The sequence below is a fragment of the Lepidochelys olivacea genome (genome assembly GCF_965140295.1).
Source record: "Lepidochelys olivacea isolate rLepOli2 genome assembly, chromosome: 15".
NCBI classification, from domain to species: Eukaryota; Metazoa; Chordata; order Testudines; family Cheloniidae; genus Lepidochelys; species Lepidochelys olivacea.
Genome location: NC_140425.1, coordinates 2,969,898 through 2,986,560, shown reverse-complemented (window position 1 = coordinate 2,986,560; position 16,663 = coordinate 2,969,898). Strand labels below are relative to the sequence as shown.

General features: G+C 42.2%; 1 protein-coding gene across 9 annotated transcripts in view; it reads right to left on the bottom strand.

Moving 5' to 3' along the window:
- Positions 1-16,663, bottom strand: part of MTMR3 (myotubularin related protein 3) — a 235,858-nt gene that overhangs the window by 195,200 nt on the left and 23,995 nt on the right. For 2 of the 9 annotated variants that reach the window (XM_084649080.1, XM_084649079.1), the window contains exon 2: positions 16,212-16,402. The exons of the other annotated variants lie outside the window; for them this stretch is intronic. The gene's annotated coding sequence lies outside the window, so the exon portion shown is untranslated. The remainder of the gene's footprint in view (positions 1-16,211; positions 16,403-16,663) is intronic. 9 annotated transcript variants of the gene reach the window in all.

Sequence of the window (16,663 nt, the reverse complement as noted above, 5' to 3'; positions counted from 1 at the left end):
AGTTCTCTTTGTTTTTTCATAGATTCAAAGGCCAGACATCTTTTTCAACCTCCTGCATAACACTGTCCATAGAAGAACAGTTTCCAAACATGCATCCGATGAAGTGAGCTGTAGCTCACAAAAGCTTATGCTCAAATAAATTGGTTAGTCTCTAAAGGTGCCACAAGTACTCCTTTTCTTTTTGCAAATACAGACTAACACGGCTGTTACCTTCCAGTTGTGCATTAAGCAACATAATTTACATCTGTGTTGTGTTATCTGTGTTTGCATCCTGTCTGCAAGGGGAGAAGTCTGGGAAGTGGAGCATTTTGGTCTATGGTTTATTTTTACAATAGCATCTTTGAAGTCGCTTTATGGGACTACTTACATGAGAGAGTGTTTTAGAACCTGGACCTATAAAGTGTAATTTTATTCAAAACTTCTTATACATCTGAAGTAACATAAAAAGGCTTTTAGCCCAAGGCCTACAACTGACAGTCCACCTGCACCATCAATTGCAGGATTTGTAGAGGCAAAGGCAACAATTACTTATGTTAACACTGAAAAATTCCTTAGAGTTTCAATCAGCACAAGTCTAAAAATGTAACGTTTTATTCAGTGTAAGACATCAACATCTATTTAATGCAATACAATACATAATTACAGTCCATAATAAAAGTCAGTTCTCACCATATACAATTCAAAATCAGAGGATGCTTTCAAGATTTTCACAATTAAATATTTAAAGAAAGCCAACTTTGTAACTTTATTTGTATTACCTAGGAGTCCTAGTCATGGACTAGAACCCCATTATGCTTTCTGCTGTACAAACAGAAAGCAAACTGATGGGCCCCGCAACAAAGAGCTTACAATCTACGTAACAGTTCCCATTAAACTTCTAATCTTTCAATACTAGGGACAAACAATTAAAAGATTCATTCAAACAGCAGAACAAGCTGAAGCAATGACTGACTGAGACAGTACTTATACAATCACAACCTCCTTTTCTCCAAGAACATTTACTCATGCACCACTAAATATCTGTTAATTTTTCAATATTTCATTGAGACTATTACTTGAAATGAAGGGAGACTTCACTTGCAGTTGAATTACTGTTGACAGAAGCCCATTTTCAACATAAATCTCTTCTACATCTCAAGAAGTATGGCTTTTTCTGTTTGAGTAGAAATTGGCACATGTGAAGATCATATTTACTGAAAAAAGAAAAGGAGTACTTGTGGCACCTTAGAGACTTAGAGATGCATCCGATGAAGTGAGCTGTAGCTCACGAAAGCTTATGCTCAAATAAACTGGTTAGTCTCTAAGGTGCCACAAGTCCTCCTTTTCTTTTTGCGAATACAGACTAACACGGCTGTTACTCTGAAACCTGTCATATTTACTGAAAAATTATAAGTTTTAAAAGCCTGGTGAGAACACTTTCAGAACGCTGTTATTAACATAGAATCATAGAATATCAGGGTTGGAAGGGACCTCAGGAGGTCATTTAGTCCAACCCCCTGCTCAAAGCAGGAACAATCCCCAACTAAATCATCATCAGTATGTAACTACTGGTCACTTTTCAAAAGTTTTTATCTTCTACACTTCAACAGCTTCTGAAAATGAATATAAGTTCTCCTGTACAGAATCAAGTGCCATTGCTAGTGGCTTCAATAATTAGAGTAATTCCTTATCTAACCTCTCCAGCCCAATGTTACGTTACTTTCTGGCAACCAGCACACCTTTCCTGGACCACCCTGAAACAAAACTTCTAAGCAGTCTGCAAAAAACAATTCCACCTTTCAGTTTGAAGATACTGTGATGGTGTACTCCATAATGTTTTGTGGAAATATGCTTGTGTGTGTGAATATGATGTAACTGGAATATGCTTTATGCAAAGTGTGGGCCATTAATGGTGGTTTGGAATCTTGATAGCTCCCACTGACTCGGACAATTGGTTGTAAATGGCTTTGTTTACTTGCAAACCTTCCTAGGTATGTGCGGGCCAGCCCTGGAAGAATGGAGGCTGGGGTCTCACAGGCACTGTTCCCTCTAAGCTGCGCGCGTATGCGCGCGCACACAGATCCTAAACCCCGCACACACAAAAAATGAAATACATCAGAGCAAGGCCGAAATATCATTTACGGACAACTTTTGACTTCGCTCGCTCGCCATCTATCAACACAGCCAGATTCCACATATATAATATATATATATAAAACGTATAAACATTTTACTCGCTTGGACGCATTTGCCTCATGGCACACAAATTTGAACTCTGCTTCAAAAATTTGCACAGAAGAAATTTTTTGCGCACACGGCCTGCCAAAAATTAGAGGGAACATTGCTCACAGGACACGTGAACGTGTCACCTGATACTGAAATCCATTTTAAACCTGGTGCTTTTCCATTTAGAATGAGGGGTGGGGACCCAGAGAGACAAAAGATTCCCGCCTTGTGGCAAAGCTGTAAAAGGGGGTGGAACAGAACAAAAGGGGCTGCCAGTCATGAGAACATCCCTAGTTTCCACCTAAGATGTATGCTGGAACTAAAAAGGACTGTACCAGGGGAAAGGATTGGGCCCGGGCTAGGAAAGAGTCTAGTCTGTGAAAAAAGCTTATTGGAATATCTCTGAGGGTGAGATATTACCTGTAATCAGTTTAACGTATTAGGCTTATACTTGCATGTCTTTGCTCTATTTTGCTTGGTGACTTACTTTGTTCTGTCTGTTATTACTTGAAACCACTTAAATCCTACTTTTTATTCTTAATAAAATCACTTTTATTATTGAACTCAGCGTAAGTGATTAATACATGGGGTGCATCCCTCTCTATCAATGTTATAGAGGGCAAACAATTTATGAGTTTACCCTGTATAAGCTTTATACAGAGTAAAAATCGATTTATTTGGGGTTTGCATCCCATTGGGAGCTGGGTGTCTGGGTGCTGGAGATAGGTGACCTGCTGAGAAGTTTTTGGTTAAAGTCTGTAGCTGTGGGGGAGTGGACCAGAGCTGGGTCTTTGTTGCAGCAGGCTAGCATGCCTAGCTCAACAAGACAAGGGTTCTGGAAGTCCCAAACTGGCAGGGAAAACGGGCTTAGAAGTAATCTCAGTACGTCAGGTGACAGTCCCCAAGGGGGTCTCTGTGACTGAACCAGTCAGATACTATGGAACCTCTCCATTAATCTGGCCTACTCTACACTTAGTAGTTTTGTTGGTACAGCTACAACTCCTGGGGGAATTCTGTGCCAGTGCGCAATGCAGAATTTTGCAAAAATTCATGTGAGCACAGAATTTCCTTTCTTGAACAGAAATGGGCTGCAGTGCTGCTGGCCACTACTAAGGGCTGCTGGACCCAGTAGAGCTCAGCTTGCACATAGAAGACACTGCTGGGGGGACCTAGAGGGTTTCTAGCAGCTGCAATTCCCCACAAGCCCTGAGGGAAGGAGACGGCGGCACACAGGAAACCCCACAGAAGCTTGGAACCAAGCATCAGGCTGTTTCTCCCTCTGGATCCCTGGCCTCTGGGAGATAGGGTGGCTGGGCTCGGGAGGTGGGGGAGCACACAGGGGGGCAGGCAGGAGCTGGGCTCTAGGTTGGAGGGACCCTGCAGCTAGGCTCTGGGGGGGGGGGGGGGAGGGGTTTTGGGTGTATTGGAACTAGGTTGTCATAGGGGTTTCTTTAATAGTCTACTCCTGGGGAAAAAAATTGTGTGTGTATATTGTTACGGACATGCTTGCTGGTAGGTATTTTGAAATTACCATGAAACTGGCGTGACTATGTAGTTATTTTTCCAAAAAAAATGCAGAATTTTAAAATATTGTGCACAGACAATTTTTTTGAAGCAGAATTCCCCCAGGAGTAAGCTATATCAACAAAAACCTTCCCTTGCATCGATGCAGCTTATACAAACAAAAAAGAATGCTTTTGCAATTATACCGTTACTGGTTCCGTGAGCAAAATAAGCTAATACCAGCAAAATCATTTTTATGCTGGTATAACTACTTCTACAAATACAAGTATCACAAATAAAAAGTCACACCCCTAACACACTGCTATACCAGTTTTAAAAAACAAGTTTATAGTGTAGACCTGGCCTTACCTAACATGGAATTAACCCAAATACTAACCTTGTGGCTGGTCTACACTGAAAAGCTGTCATAGCTATGTCTCTCGGGGATGTGAAAAACCCACACTGCTGAGAGATGTTAAGCTGACCTAAACACTGGTTCCGACAATGCTAGGATGACAGAAGAATTCTTCCATGACTTTTTCACCTTCTGATTTGCAAAAGCCTATCCACCAGTGCGGAGAATGCACTAAAGGCCAAGCTTTCCTCCGTAAAGCATGCAAAGCACAAGTCTAATGCAAGGTTGCTATTCATTAAATAATAAAATTAAAACAAACAAAAACAAAAAAAAACAAAAAAACCCACACACCACTCCTTATTACATTGAAGCGCAAGCTGAACATACGCAGAAAACATGGTTACTCACTTTCTCATAACTGTTGTTCTTCGAGATGTGTTATTCATGTCCATTCCAAGCAGGTGTGTGCGTGCCGCATGCACGCCAACTGGAAGATTTTCCCCTAGCAGTGTCTGTAGGGTTGGCCTGGGCGCCCCCTGGAGTGGCGCCTTCATGACGCCTAGTATAGGGGAATGTCAACTCCCAACCCCTCAGTTCCTTCTTGCCGACTATTCCGACAGACGGGTAGGAGGGTGGGTATTGGAATGGACATGAACAACACATCTCAAAGAACAACAGTTACGAGAAAGTGAGTAACCGTTTTTTCTTCGAGTGATTGTTCATGTCCATTCCAAGCAGGTGATTCACAAGCTACAGCTCAGGAGGTGGGGTTGGAGTTATCCACAGAATGGAGCACAGCTCGCCCAAAAGCCGCATTGTCCCTGGACTGTTGTGTAACTGCATAGTGCTACGTAAACGTATGTACCGAGGACCACATAGCTGCCCTGCAAATTTCCTGAATAGGGACTTGCGCCAGGAACGCCACAGAGGAGGGGGGTTATCTGCGGAGCGGGCTCCTTTGCCAGGGTGTAGCACTCCCTAATGCAGGACGTGACTTACGACGATATGCGTTGAGAGGATACTGGGAGGCCTTTCATTCTGTCCGCCATGGCTACAAAGAGTTGGATGGACTTCCGGAATGACTTAGTTCTCTCTACGTAGAAGCCTAAGGCCCTACGCACATCCAGTCAGTGGAGCCTGCACTCCCTATTGGAGGAGTGTGGCCTGGGATAAAACACTGGGAGGAAGATGTCCTGGGTAATGTGAAAATGGGAGATAACCTTCGGGAGAAAAGCCGGATGAGGCCTGAGTTGTACCTTATCCTTATGAAAAGCTGTGTAAGGGGGCTCAGACGTGAGAGCCCTGAGCTCCAAGACCCGTCAAGCCGAGGTAATTGCCATGAGGAACGCGACCTTGAACAAAACATATAACAAGGAGCAGGTGGCCAGAGGTTCGAATGGAGTGCCTGTAAGCCTGGAGAGGACTAAACTGAGGTCCCAGGCAGGGATAGGCTGACGCGTGTGCGGGAAGAGCCTGTCCAAACCCTTGAGAAAATGACTGACTACAGGATTTGCAAAGACCGAGAGACCACCTGCCCCCGGATGGTAGGCGGAGATAGCAGCTAAGTGGACCCTTATTGATGACCGGGACAGGTCTTGATGTTTTCGTTCCTATTCCCAGATCTGCCACAGACTGACAGACTTTGGACAGGTTTCAGAGTAACAGCCGTGTTAGTCTGTATTCGCAAAAAGAAAAGGAGGACTTGTGGCACCTTAGAGACTAACCAATTTATTAGAGCATAAGCTTTCGTGAGCTACAGCTCACTTCCTCAGATTGAGGAAGTGAGCTGTAGCTCACGAAAGCTTATGCTCTAATAAATTGGTTAGTCTCTAAGGTGCCACAAGTCAGACTTTGGACAGAGTATCAGTCCACGTTTGTTAATCTGTTCAGAGCAGTAACTCTTACCTACCTCACCAGAGCTGCAGTGCTTTGAGATCCACAAACAGAAGTGCAAAAAAGCTAACTTTTTAAACTGTTACAGGTTTTGAGAAACTGATCAGAATTTATTGTGTGTACTACGAGGTGTAAAAGAATTTTAAAAGATAAAGGACATTTCAAGTTAAAGCTACAGTGCGAGGCAAAAAGTTCCCATAACAAAGCCACAGATGTTTACAATTCCCAGTTAAAACTGAAAGCTTTAAACATTTAACTTATTTTGCTGACTATGCTGTTTATATGTTTTGTATTCTCCCTCAGCTTAGATGAAAAAGACTAGTAAATTTCACTTTCGGGTGCTCATGTGAAATAAAATGCTCCTGCAGTGTTTGGAATGTAAACATTTAATTCACTATTTTTAAATAGTTTAGGTTTTGTAAGTTTAACTTGTTTCCAAAAGCTAGATCTGGGGGACTTACGTTACCTGAAAGCATTCCCTTAACCTGTGTTCCTGGTGTTAAGTCTCGGTCCACAATACACTTTATTCTTGAAGTTGACTCTTCCTATTTGTTGGACTGGGTTATGACATTCTTACTAAACATGTTTTTGTAATAAATTTTAAAGTGTTTTTTAGCTACTGTATGTTCTTGCTTTTATATCTGTTTCAATTCTGAAGACATACCTTTTGCAAAGCCAGCCCAAATAGAAGCTGAGTATTAACAGCAATGTTTTTTCTGATGCAGCCAACCTTTTCTGTGGAAGATATTTACTGGAAAACGTCTGCCAGCATCCAAGTTACATATAAAAAAATTCACATGTAAAGAGCTAGGTTTGAAAAAAAGACACTCACCAGTAGTCAGAGGGAAACATTCCATACTGGGTGCTAAACTATCAGTTTCTGCAGAATTAAGATTTAAATTTTTATTTTTTTTTAAGTTTAGGTTTCCATCTCTTTTGGTTATGAAAGAAGCCGTCCAAATGTGAACTGAATGTAGATTGATCCTGTTGTGCTCCTGAGTGCACCTGCCGTATCCAGTCTTTCAAGCCTATCTCTGACTACCATCAGAGGATTTTTTTGTTGATGGTTTTTAAAAAACCTTGAAGAGGATTATGCCAATAGTAATTAGAGGAAAAGACTGGGATTTAGTTATATTTTGACTGACTTTAGAACTAACCAATCCATTTTCTCTGTTGCCTACAAAAAATTAAGATAGAAGATAAGACAGACTTAAAAAGCAGACAGGATCTCTTTTCACAGCATTATACTGGACAACACAGCAAAACTCCTTACAGACTGAGGAACCCCGAAGAAGAGCAGTATGGTAGGAAGGCAGCGGCTTGGTATGACATTTCTACTGCACGTTCTCTCTCTCACAAAATAGGACCAACAGTAGCAGAACTGTTACTATAAACACCAGAAGAAAAAGAAACTGTGTCAAGAGTCCCACAAGACTGGCTCAGACCAGATTTTCTTAGGCCTGGTGACTTTCCCCACTGCTTAAGGAAACAAGTTTGGATTCTCAACACTTTGCATTCATTGCCTATGCTCTGTAGCATGTTTCTGAACATAGGCCAAAAAGCATACTCAAGTCCCTTCCAGGATATCAAGAGAACAGTGTGATAGCCTTATCTCTTAGCAGGCCAAATCTATAAATACTGCTAAATGGCCTCAAACAGAATAAAAAATAATTTATACAGAAACCATTCGCATAGAGATTCACAGCTCTTAATTCATAATAGGGTAGATATAGCAGGGAGGGTAACCTTATTTTTAGTACCTTATTATGCCCAGATATTAGATGGTTATCCTTAGTTACATTTCCTAGTGGTGGGACAGGGTTTCACCTCACACTGCAAGAGAGTGTGAATGCAATTACAGAAGTCGTGATCGTCCCCTCTATTCGACATTGGTGAGGCCTCATCTGGAGTACTGTGTCCGGTTTTGGGTCCCACACTACAAGAAGGATGTGGATAAATTGGAGAGAGTCCAGCGAAGGGCAACAAAAATGATTAGGGGTCTGGAACACATGACTTATGAGGAGAGGCTGAGGGAACTGGGATTGTTTAGTCTGCGGAAGAGAAGAATGAGGGGGGATTTGATAGCTGCTTTCAACTACCTGAGAGGTGGTTCCAGAGAGGATGGTTCTAGACTATTCTCAATGGTAGAAGAGGACAGGACAAGGAGTAATGGTCTCAAGTTGCAGTGGGGGAGGTTTAGGTTGGATATTAGGAAAAACTTTTTTACTAGGAGGGTGGTGAAACACTGGAATGCGTTACCTAGGGAGGTGGTAGAATCTCCTTCCTTAGAAGTTTTTAAGGTCAGGCTTGACAAAGCCCTGGCTGGGATGATTTAATTGGGGATTGGTCCTGCTTTGAGCAGGGGGTTGGACTAGATGACCTCCTGAGGTCCCTTCCAACCCTGATATTCTATGATTCTAAGTCCCTGCATGTTGTCCATCAATAAACATTCACTTAGACTGTTAATATAGGGTCCATGGACAAGAAGTTTTACTCTTCATTTGTGTAAGCAGTAACTAAAAAATGAAAGCACAGCTTCTCCATTTCACATTTAACATTCTGACAAATAGACAAAATGTTCAGATAGTATATTTTCACTGAGCATGGCAAACATCTAAATATTAACTTTTATTAAAGTAAGCCTCAAAAGAGTGGTTTCAAGTGAACAGTAAAAATAATATAAATGAGCACACTACTGTCCCAAACTATCACTTTTTCAACTCAAGGATATTTTTACTTGGCTGTTAAATAAAATGTAGCCCAGCCCCACCCTCTCCCCTAAAGTGGAGCTGGAAAAATTGTGAACAGTTTATTCATGATCTGGTTCATAGAATCATAGAATATCAGGGTTGGAAGGGACTCCTGAAGGTCATCTAGTCCAACCCCCTGCTCAAAGCAGGACCAATTCCCAGTTAAATCATCCCAGCCAGGGCTTTGTCAAGCCTGACCTTAAAAACCTCTAAGGAAGGAGATTCTACCACCTCCCTAGGTAACGCATTCCAGTGTTTCACCACCCTCTTAGTGAAAAAGTTTTTCCTAATATCCAATCTAAACCTCCCCCACTGCAACTTGAGACCATTACTCCTCGTTCTGTCATCTGCTACCATTGAGAACAGTCTAGAGCCATCCTCTTTGGAACCCCCTTTCAGGTAGTTGAAAGCAGCTATCAAATCCTCCCTCATTCTTCTCTTCTGCAGGCTAAACAATCCCAGCTCCCTCAGCCTCTCCTCATAAGTCATGTGTTCCAGTCCCCTAATCATTTTTGTTGCCCTTCGCTGGACTCTCTCCAATTTATCCACATCCTTCTTGAAGTGTGGGGCCCAAAACTGGACACAGTACTCCAGATTAGTTACCTGGTTAGTTACTCCTGAATTGCAATTCCATCTGAACATTTTATACTAGTGTCAATTTTGCCCCACACAAACAAACATTCAAACAACCATCTTTTGTTTACATTAATGTTTTGGAAAGGGCTTTATTTTGTGAGCAAACTAGCACTTTCATGCTAGAGAAACTTGCCCAGACATCCATCCTCATCGTTCTCCCCCTCCCAGAATATGACAAAAGAAAATGAGTTCAAAGTCAACTGCTAAGCCAATACACCTAGCTCTTGTGTAAGGAGGGACAGGAACAGATTTTAGATGTCAAAGTTCCTTAGGCCTGCTTGCTTTTATGAGTCTCAAAGCGCTCCTCACAGTCTTTGTCCACCTAGTGTCTGATCAGCCAGCCAGCTCTGGAATGGCTCCTCTTCATCAACTAAAAAACAGTTGCTTCCTATCTTATATAGGGCAGTCATATTTGGTGATCCACAATGCCGTCACCATAGTATTCACCATGATTAGTGTGTTGGTACCTCTGTACAGAGAAGCTCATTGCTCAGCCCATTAGCCAACTGAGCTTCCTGAAGTCTTCTCTAGGGTGACAATGGTTTCTGGACTACATGGACATACGTCCTCAGACTTTCATCCATCACAATGAGGTTTTCAAAGGCTTGATGGGGCACCTACCCAAAAAAGTTATTTTCCATTACATGAGCTAAGGGCGGGAAGCAGTTGATAGTTTGAAGGAGAGGTGAGCCCAAATAGCTGGGGAAAGGAGATTCTATGCTTTTACAGTGGATCATTGTTGAAAGCATAGCTGATGAATTGTTAACAGTATCTTGAGACATCTCTCCAAGATGAGCATCCTAGGGTGCTAAATTATTTGAAAACACGTAAGGTAACTTGAAAACTGATAAAGAAGCCACAGTCTGGAAAAAAAGAAAACAGCAATGTGTATCTTAGAGGCTCTGTATTCATAACAGTGATCTTCTGAAAAAAATCACCAAATAATGGGTGAACGTGGATCCCTCTCTGAGAGCAACGAATACAGCAGCTAAGATTTTGTTAATTGTTTGATTTAGTGAGGCTGAAAGCTAGAGCTACATACTGGGAGTAATTCTGACCGTGGGAAAACATGAGGCATTTCTTGAGTGTACCAAAGCAAGCATGAAGATAACTTTCTCCAGGTCTGTCTCTGATAAACCTTGTGAAAGATTATCAAGGTGAACTTCAGGATTGTCATCTAAACTTTTGGGGTCCTGACATGTTCAGGTACACAAGGCCCAGCAAAGTCCTGACTGCTATTTATTTTGATAAAATGGAGATTAAAAATCAACTTCTGGGGAACCAAGCCATCAGAAGATAGTGTAGGTGGAAGTCAGCCATCATTTTAGATTTGGGGATTGTCTGGCTACACTGTAGCTATCCAATGCCCCTAGATCTGTTTCTTTGCTCTTTGTTACAGTGGGTATCTCAAAGTGGAAATCATGGTAGCTTTGAAAGGAATGCCTGCTTTTATAGTAGGGATTGAATTCTGTTTTGAGACTCGGAGCACTATCTGTAACTTCAACTTCTGCTTTGTCCAATAGCTCTAAATAGCTTTACCTCAAGGAAGGAGACCATCATGATTATTGTGAGGTGTTGGGTCTGCGAAGCCACCTGTTAACAGCACTGGATACCATGGATCTGGTGGCAAACAGTCACACATTCAAGCTGCTGGGATAGGCTAGAATAGCATAGCATTTTTAAGATATTAGAAAGCTGGGCAACGTGTTACAATTAAATACAGGGCACAACAGTACACAACTTATTCCTTTAGATTGCACGTGGTATGTATTTAGGTGGCTTGACAACAAGTTATTTCCTCCCCCATCATAACAAGGGCCCCATGTCTTGTCACGGAGGTCACGGATTCCATGACTTTCCCTGACCTCTGTGACTTCTGCAACTGCCAGGGTGGTTGGCCCCGGGGCCGCCTGAGCAGCGGCCAGTGCAGCTGGCCCCGGGGATTTCATTTGTGTCGATTTGTGTCCATTTATCCTTTTACGTAATATCTGACACAAATCAGATATTAGGAATAGCAATATACAAAAACCTGTAGGAGAACACTTCAACCTCCCTAGACACACAATAGCAGATTTAAAGGCAGCCATCCTGCAGCAAAAAAACTTCAGGACCACACTTCAAAGAGAAACTGCTGAGCTTCAGTTCATTTGCAAATTTGACACCATTAGCTCAGGATTAAACAAAGACTGTGAATGGCTAGCCAATGACAAAAGCAGTTTCTCCTCCCTTGGTGTTCACATCTCAACTGCTAGAAGAGGGCCTCATCCTCCCTGATTGAACTAACCTCGTTATCCCTAGCCTGATTCTTGCTTGCATATTTATACCTGCCTCTGGAAATTTCCACTACATGCATCTGACGAAGTGGGTATTCACCCACGAAAGCTTATGCTCCAATACGTCTCTTAGTCTATAAGGTGCCACAGGACTCTTTGCCGCTTTTAACCCTGCTAGGCTATTTAGCTCCTTATCTGGCTCTCGGGAGAGCAGTTTTCACATGAGCATGTGAAGCAAAAGACATTTGGAATGCTGTTAGACATATTTACATGTCAAAACAAGTTGCTTTTTGTTCAAATTTGCTGCTAACATGACAGCATTTTGGGACAGCTAAATGTTATAAGTGAACTGACCCACTAATTATGTATTCTTTGCTGTCCCATCAACTTCTGTAGCTGATGCATTTTGCCACCTACTTCACTTCGTATATTTCTAGTATTTTCAGTCCCACACAACTAATTTGTTCTACATTACTACTCTAGTTTTAGGTCACAATCACCCTCCCAGTGTGGATGCAGTTATGTCATTTTAAAAAGTACTTTATACCAGTATAGCTATTGTTGTAAAAAAAGAGGGGGGGGGGGAAGAACCACTATAATCGTATAAGGTATCTTTACCCCAGTATAACTGCACATTAGGGACTGTAGTTATATTGCTATTTTGTTTTTTTAAAAAACACCAATAGAAATAGTTCGCAAAAAGAAAAGGGAGGACTTGTGGCACTTTAGAGACTAACCAACTTAATTGAGCACAAGCTTTCGTGAGCTACAGCTCACTTCATCGGACGCATGATGTAGCTCACGAAAGCTTGTGCTCAAATAAACTGGTTAGTCTCTAAGGTGCCACAAGTCCTCCTTTTCTTTCTGCAAATACAGACTAACACGGCTGCTACTCTGAAATAGAAATAGTTGCATCAGTACAAAATTGGTGTGTAGACCAGATCTTGGTGGTGTCAGAATTCTACACAACTCAGAGAATGGTCTCCTTTAATCATAGCCAAGTACTTGTGAGATGAGAACCGCCCTATTTCTCAATAAAGCTGTAAATTTAGAGACAAAGATAGGACAACAGGATTATCGCCACATAAGTGACAATTCTCCAAGGTTTACATTTGTCAGAAAGGCAAACAAGCCATGAGCGGGTGGAATAACACTACTATTATGCCAACCAATGCATGAACTTCCACCTGTACATCAACAATACATATTAAACCAAGAGACACAAAATGAGAGTAAAACTCACATTGAAAATGAAACGCAGAAAACACTAGAGTCTGTGCCACAAAACCATGCTGTCATTAAAGATATAGAAGAATGAAGGATAAACAGACTGAGCAGAGCCAAAAGTCTTTTACAACTATAAATCTTGTTTTGCTGAACATATACTATTTAAAAAAGAGATTCAGGAGTTTAACAGTAAAAAGTTTTATTCAGTTTAAAATATCAACTTAGGCATTTCCTTAATGCAAGGCTCAGAGAGGAGAAAGACAGCAACATAATGAACCAGGCTAACAGGAGTTTCAGGGTCAGCTTGCTACTACAAATAGTATTATGACAGAGTAAGCAAAGATCAGAGTTTGGAATGGTTTTTTTGGGGCAGGAGGTGAATGGATGGACTGCATAGAACAGTTCTCTACTGTAAACCTTCCCAACTGCTCACAGAAAAATTGCCTATACAATAATGCAAACACTGGAGAGCGGTCAGAATAGCAGAGTGGTTGAAACCTGAAAAACTCCTCTTAAACTGCCCTGTAACGAAACATTGGTTGGAAAGGCAAGAGATTCTCCAGTTGGCATAGCAAGCAAGGTACAAAGCACATGGACTAGAGTCTCCCACCAAGATCTGCATTTACTTCAGTTTAAGAGCCATACTCTAATTACACTTTAAACACACACAAAAATAGAAAAAAAGCAGCCTCAGTGTTCAGAGATGTCCCAGGAGTCGAGCCCACTACTGAAGGTACTCCAAGCAAAGTTAGGCTACGTCAATGAAGTGTGCCCTTGTTGCCAAGAAGGTTAACAGCATTTTGGGCTGTATAAGTAGGAGCATTGCCAGCAGATGAGGGACGTGATCATTCCCCTCTATTCAGCATTGGTGAGGCCTCATCTGGAGTACTGTGTCCAATTTTTGGCCTCACACTACAAGGATGTGGAAAAATTGGAAAGAGTCCAGCAGAGGGCAACAAAAATGAATAGGGGGCTGGAGCACATGACTTATGAGGAGAGGCTGAAGAAACTGAGATAATTTAGTCTGCAGAAGAGAAGAATGAGGGGGGATTTGACAGATGCTTTCAGCTACCTGAAAGGGGGTTCCAAAGAGGATGGATCTGGACTGTTTTCAGTGGTAGCAGATGATAGGACAAGGAGTAATGGTCTCAAGTTGCAGTGGGGGAGGTTTAGGTTGGATATTAGGAAAAACTATTTCACTAGGAGGGTGGTGAAGCACTGGAATGGGTTACTTAGGGAGGTGGTGGAATCTCCTTCCTTAGAGGTTTTTAAGGTCAGGCTTGACAAAGCCCTGGCTGGGATGATTTAGTTGGGGATTGGTCCTGCTTTGAGCAGTGGGTTGGACTAGATGACCTCCTGAGGTCCCTTCCAACCCCAATATTCTATGATTCTATGTCTACACTACCACTTATGTCGGCAAAACTTGTGTCACTCAGCGGTGTGAAAATACACATATACCCCAAGCGATGTAAGTTTTACCGGCATAAGTGGTAGTGTGCACAGCGTGGTGGGAGTGCTCCTCCTGCCGACATCACTACTGCTGCTCACTGACGTGGTTTCATATTGACAGGACCGGTTTTATATAGGCAGAGAGTGGCTACACAAGTGATCTTACAGCATACAGCTGTGTAAGCTCGCTACATGGCCTTACTCTTGCTAGAACTCCAGAGCCAACACAAGAGCTGGATTGTATTCCCTTATGCATCATACTTGTTTACCAAGTTTCACTCAGTTACATCTGTGCAAACCTATTTATGGCAACAGGATTTTAAAGGTGTCACATAATATTTATCACACCTCTTTACTACATTTTTTTTTTAAAATATTCCTTTCACCTGGCAGGTCTGCTTCCTTTTCTGGAAAAGGGAAATTTTTTTGAACAGTGAAATACTACAAATTTGTGACATATGAACGGAGCCAGACTTCAATTAGATTTCCCCTTTAAGGCCAGTTTAGATGTTTTTACTGAGGAGACTCTAGTTTTGCAATGCTAAGAAAGTTAGTATCACAGATGATTGTATGAGATGCAGGTTTTTACGAACAGGAGAGATCTGAAACACGAGTGAAACCCCAAAGCAACATGAATCATTGAGAACTTATTAAGAATTCAACAGATGTGGATATTTCCATGACTGAAGATTCCCAGATTTTCAGTGTTTTTAAGTAGATCAAAACTAGAGGAAAAGGAGAAGCTCTGCAGCATTGTGTGAACTAAACAAACACCTCCAAATCATATGATGCTCACATTGGAGTATGAAGGGATTAACCAAGATTCCAGTTCAAAGCAAAAACACCCACACAAACAAACTACTGTACTGTACAATGCAGCACCATGTACCCAAACTATAATCCACAAACCAAAACCTACAAGGAATGTCAGTGGGCAGAACGCAGACATCAAAATGTTTACCTTGCCCTGCCAAAGAGACACCACTAGGACTCTCTCCAAAATGAAAAGGTACATTATCTTCCTGTGAGAGTTAGTCTAATAAAGAAGGTTCACTGAACATAGACAAAGAGAATGATTTAATTATAATGGGTATCCAACCAGAATGTAATGACCCATTGACTGGAATTTGCTGTCACCAGCAGTATGAACAGCAGTGGTCACTGAGAAAATTCAGTACTTGAACTTTCCCCAAATATGCTATTTGCTTAGACTCATGACTAACAGATCCACATTCCACCACATAATTGAAAGACAAAACCCAATATGCTCAGAGATTTCAGAGAGTTTGCCTTTCTGATCATTACACGGAATATTCACTCATGTAGTGTAGTTAGATTTATCCATTCTTAAGAAAATGCCAAAAGGCTGCTTAATAGTTACATGGGAATGATGAAAAAAGCCAAAAATTCTGCAGCTACAAATATGTTCATTTAACATCCAACAAGGACGCACGATTGTTTACCTTCACATGTGGTGGGGATGTAAATCAAAACATTTTAAACACAACAGATTCAGCCAGCCTTAATAAAGTTAAATTACTTGTCTTAAGCTATGTCTACACTATGAAATTAGGTCAAATTTATAGAAGTTGATTTTTTAGAAATCAATTTTATAGCGTCGATTGTGTGTGTCCCCACTTAAGACCATTAAGTCAGCGGACTGCGTCCACAGTACCGAGCCAAGCATTGACTTCCGGAGCCTTGCACTGTGGGTAGCTAACCCACAGTTCCCGCAGTCTCCGCCGACCACTGGAATTCTGGGTTGAGATCCCAATGCCTGATGGGGCAAAAAACATTGTCGCTGGTGGTTCTGGGTACATGTCATCAGGCCCCTCCTCCCTCCCTCCCTCCCTCCGAGAAAGCAATGGTAGACAATCGTTTCACGCCTTTTTTCCTGGGTTACCCGTGCAGACGCCATACCATGGCAAGCATGGAGCCTGCTCAGCTCAACGTCACCATAAGTCTCCTGGGTGCTGGCAGACGTGGGACTGCATTGCTACACAGCAGCAGCTCATTCCCTTGTGGCAGCAGATGGTGCATTACGACTGGTAGCTGTCCTCGTCGTCGCCTGGATGCTCTGGGCCAGCCTCGGTGAGGTCGATCAGGGGTGCCTGGACATAAATGGGAGTGACTCAGGTCATTCTCTTCTTTAAGTTTTGTCTAATGGAGATTCAGTTCTCCCTGGAATATTGGCAGAGGGATAGCTCAGTGGTTTGACCATTGGCCTGCTAAACCCCGGGTTATGACCTCAATCCTTGAGGGGGCCATTCTGCCTCAGGCTGCTCTCCCAGCCAGCATCACTGCGAGCACCCAGGAGACGATGACAGCTAGCAGGTGTACTGCACCATCTGCTGCCAGCCTACCCCTTGTTC